The following is a 5,342-nucleotide window of genomic DNA, read 5'->3' as shown; positions in this document are numbered from 1 at the left end:
TGCCGGCAGAAGGAATAACCTTGTTTACGTGTCATCCTAACCTATCCTGACCTAACCTAATCTAACCTACTCAATTATACAGTCAAAGAGGGCCACCACTTGGTGCAGTTAATTAACGTATGGCTCCCTGGAGTTGTTGGCGCAATTCAGGAATAACCTACCTGACAAGGTCAGTTTGCGCAATTAATGCCCACCCAATCAAAATTATTCTCACTAGACCTAAATATTATCCAACTATTCTACTTTTCTCCGAATTTCCACTCTTAAATGTCAGACGATTGATCATCAAAGCATTATTACTTTTTATTGAGAATAATAAAGACAAGATTTTGTCTAGCTTAAAACACAGCTATCACACAAGACACAGGCTAAACTTATGGTACAGTACTCCACAACTAGCCTTTAGATCGTTGAAAAATATTGTATTCTGCATCGATCACACTTGCCTCCCAACTTAAATGCTACTGAATCTGGCTATGACACGCCGAATCTGTGTATAAACACAGGTCTGTAAGGGGCTGATGAGTGATGCCTATAGGACGAGAGTATTATATTGTCTGTGACGAGAGGCTCCAGAGCTGCAGAGGCTATAATTCGCTCTCCCTTCATATAAATTCACCTCTTCCCTCGAACACTATCATAATAAATATCAAACAAAATTTTACTTTTATAATATTATTAAATTATTGAATAAAGATTAGTATGAACCAATTTTTATTGTTGTTCTTAAGGTTGTTAGTTTGTTAAATAATATTGTAGTATATTATACAGAGTGTCCCGGAACTCTGTACCAATATTTTAATTTTTTAAGTATTGGTCCTGAGTAAGAAAAATATCTAAGTATCATATTTAAATAGTGCGGATGTCCTTAGTTGCTCACAAGCCACTATTTAGTTTTTTTACTAATTAATTTTTCCTAAAAAAGTAGTTAAACATACGAACTTGATACTTTGCACAAACATGTATGACAACTAAGCAAAGACCTATTTAATTATGACTATTTAAAAACTCGAAACCGTTTATTTTACTTAAGTTTTAAATGGTCGCAATTTGTTTTATGAATTTGTTAAATTGTTATAATTGTTTGTAGATTTGTCTAGTTGTCATTAATGTTTTTGCAAAGTTTCACTTTCGTATCTTTAAACACTTTTTAGAAAAAATAATAAGTGAAAAAACTAAATGGCGGCTGTGTGAGTAAACTAAGGACTTCCATACAATTAAATATGATATTTAAGATATGTTTCTTACTCAGGAACAATGCCCTAAAATATTGGTAGAGAGCTCCGGGACACCCTGTCACCCAAATTAAAATAAACCAGTTTGTGATTTTTGAGCTCCTGATATTAAGAGTTCTGAACGTACATAATATCATTGAGTATAAACGTAACGTTTATACTTAATGATAATATTTATAATCTGTGCACTAGTGTTTAACCAAGATGGTAGACAAGTTATTATGTCTTGCTGGTAAGAGCTCTTTCCCTGAACACGGGCTTGTAATCCATTGGGGGTCTTTTAGATTTTTTTAATGGTTGATCTGTTTAGTTTATTCATGGACCGAAAATTGTCCCTAACTAACTTATTTTTGTGAAAGAAATCAAATTTGGCCAAACCACCAATGAAATACAGTAGTTATCAATAAAATATTGCCAATTAGAGTGAATGGTAAACCACTATTTTATAATAGAAAATGTTTATTTAAAACCAAAAGCCGGACCTACTACTTCATTGTAAACAAAAATGTAACAGAAATGCTATCAGACGAGACGTTGGAAAACAAAAGGTCCAAACAGATGAGTATTCGTGAGAAAAACTCTGTTTATTTACCCAGGGATTCCCTCAGATACGCGGAGATAGTCATCCATTACCTAAACACACAAACATTCGCCTGTGTTTGTGGATTTGTTGTCTTCTATAAGTGGGCGCAGTATAACTTCTCATATCGACACGTCAAAACTAAATGTAGAGGAGGAGTTTTACTTTGAATTCCGTTGTGTTTTTTGAATTTTCGGTGTTGTAGTTGTAGGCTGAGAACTCTAGGAAGACCTCCTGCGAAAATGTAGAAACATGTTCAAAACACTTGTCCTAAACGACTTGTCATGTGGAGGTTTTGAACAATCAATGAAAAATGTGTTGATGCCTAAAGTATACACAATTTAAATAGTATATTTCGTACCTAGGGCCGTACCTTTTAAAACAATCGAGAGCTGCAAAACCATTTTGTTCCGTGGTGCAAACGCTATTTTTCACCACACTATACACTATTATCCCTATTCACCACAATAAAAATGCACACTGATTGTCAACACAGCTACAATTTTAAGGTTATATAATTTGAGGAATCAGCAAAAATTAATAATAAATAGTTTGCTTGGCATAGGTGACAATAAAACAATTCTATTGCAATGCTATGGATACTGATTGTGTATTTAATATGCATTCATTTTTTAGAAAGTTAGCGGGCAGCTGATTTTGCGGCCCTGGGGATGTAAAACCTGCTCGGTCCCCAAATGACGATGACAGCTGGCATGGCAAAACGTAACTTTCAGCCACCATTTAACGTACGTTAACCAGCTAAAAACATCATAGTGTGGTGAAATAGCTATTTACATTACAAGTGTAGTAAGAGCGTTTTTACATCACGCAGGTGAATGTTAACAGTGATGTAAACACGCTCTTGCGTAACGTGTAACGTACAAGATTTTACCTCACCCGACAATATTCAGGAGGTCACGAGCAATATGCTTCATTATCAATTTCACTCATCTTCTGACAGAAACGTTCATTTACAAACAAAAGCTAGGTTAGGAAAATTCTTCAAAGCATAACAACAAAATTCAAACACACAGCTGATTTCTAGCGTTGAACGTAGTTGGCTCCATAGAGGTATATTTTTTTAAGTTATCCACTCAATGTTATTTAAATGGGTTTCATTACATCACCGAGTGAGTTTTTTCCAACTTTACATCACTCGAGAAGTAAGGAAGTTGTATACATCACGCTTGGGATAGGGAAGTTTAACATGGCGGGTTAGGTAATAGCTATTTACATTACAAGTGTAGTAAGAGCGTTTTTACATCACGCAGGTGAATGTTGTGCAACGAGCGAAGGCGAGTTGCATAATTCACCGAAGTGATGTAAACACGCTCTTGCGTAACGTGTAACGTACAAGATTTTACCTGACCCGACAATATTCAGGAGGTTACGAGCAATATGCTTCATTATCAATTTCACTCATCTTCTAACAGTAACGTTCATTTACAAACAAAAGCTAGGTTAGGAAAATTCTTCAAAGCATAACAACAAAATTCAAACACACAGCTGATTTCTAGCGTTGAACGCACTGAGCTATAATTCTAACTGGAGGTAGCACTGAATGTCAAAGATGCGTGTCGCCAGCCGCCATGTTTGCGTGAGGTGTGAGTTATAAGAAGCCATATTATTGCTATGGCTATTATTATACTTGGCTTAAAATACCTACTTTGTATGGTCGCCATTTCAAAGAAAATTATTAAAGTATTAAAAGTATTCAAGTATGACAAAAATACTCACTGCTATACCAACCTAGTTATAAGAAGCCATGTTATTGCTATGGTAAGAAAACTTACTGCTATACCAACCTAACAAAATCAGCGACTCGCTTTTGACAGACTTCTGCCATGGCAGTGCTACCTCCAGTTATAATTTTAGCTCAGTGGTTGAACGTCGTTGGCTCCATAGAGGTATATTTTTTAAGTTATCCACTCAATGTTATTTAAATGGGTTTCATTACATCACCGAGTGAGTTTTTTTCAACTTTACATCACTCGAGAAGTAAGGAAGTTGTATACATCACGCTTGGGATAGGGAATTTAACATGGCGGGTTAGGTAAAAGTACATTTTCTATTAAATAAAAGGATAACACTGTAACCTTGTGATATGTCCAGTAGGTTAAATGCTGTTATATTTTATTAACTGAGGTATTGCACAATTTTCAGAAACAGGATCATCAATGTACTGCATACTTAATAATGGTTTAAAGACACTGGTTAGTACTATTTTCGCTTTTCATCTCTTATCTCTTCTTCCAAATCCTTACTGAAATCCGGAGTTCAATAAATTATTGTAAATAGTCTCTTTGACGACTAATAAATGATTCTCCTTATATATTCGTGAGTGAAAGCCTATCAATGTTTTGATATTGCTGCGGAACCATATTAATCCGAATTATGAACCCATTTCTATATCAAGGTATATGTTCCTGACACAGTCAAAGTTAGAATGTAGACATTTTGTTCCAATCACTTTTCTTAACAGGTGTATCATATAAGACTGTTGTCACTCTGTTCTTTCATTGAACAAGTAGCAAAACAACTGTCCTTGATCACTTATTAAGTGCTTCAATTATTTGGCAATCGACAACAATAGGAGTGTCGCTCCACTTTCGTTGTGAGAACTACAACCAGCAATTACTGTAGTGTGGGTGTTATGTACAAAGTACTTTACTCTCAATAACTATCTTCCTACAAGTATTGGGAACGCGATCGAGTTAAACATCGTGAAAACCTGAATGATGTAAGTAAAAAATCATGATTTTTTTTATAATAAATGAGTTTGTGAAAAAAATGCTATTAACAATCAGGTTAAAGGTTAAAAGGTAAACTCTTCAACTTAAATATCATTTAACGCCAATTAAAACATTGGGTTGCATTTCAAGTTTGTTTAAAATTATTTGGCTATCTAATTCTCATTACGGTGCCTCTCCAACAGCCGTGTACACGTACAAAGTATCCCCACATACACTACTTTTCAAATATCCATTAAGATAAAGTTTTTCAACAAAAGTATCAAATAGTATTTAGTGATTGGATTTATTTAAGTAAAAAATTTTTATTCCTAGATACAATAGGATTTGCATCATGAGGTCCAAACCACTAGTAACGTTACTATCACACGAGGCTAACTGACGGATTTGTATCCGCGCCTTCAAGACAAAATGTTTGCTCTTTAGCTACTAGATCAGTCGCGCTCTCTTAAATCGAAATTGTGGCTAAATTTGTTCGAGAAGTTAATAGAATTTTAGACTGAAGTGTTTTCGATATGGGTTGAGAGACCTCTAGAATGCCAAAAGGGATTTCTTTAGCCATTTACCTTAAGAAAAATCCGCGATGAGGATTTTCTTTTCAAATAATTGCACGCAAACAAGGCATTTACATAATACTATATGCCTACATTAACTTAAACAGTTTTTCTCACGAAATCGATTCTATAAAATCGGGGATACTCAAATTGCCCAGTATAATAAAAAATTGCTTGATCAGTTTGTAAAAAAAATATTCCAGCTATTAAATAAGCACATTTA

Source organism: Macrosteles quadrilineatus, unplaced genomic scaffold (genome assembly GCF_028750875.1).
Source record: "Macrosteles quadrilineatus isolate MER2022 unplaced genomic scaffold, UCM_ALF_1.0 Scaffold_2__2_contigs__length_208266976, whole genome shotgun sequence".
Classification (NCBI taxonomy): domain Eukaryota; kingdom Metazoa; phylum Arthropoda; class Insecta; order Hemiptera; family Cicadellidae; genus Macrosteles; species Macrosteles quadrilineatus.
The sequence above is the reverse complement of the archived record's forward strand: the minus strand, read 5'-3'. Positions refer to the sequence as shown.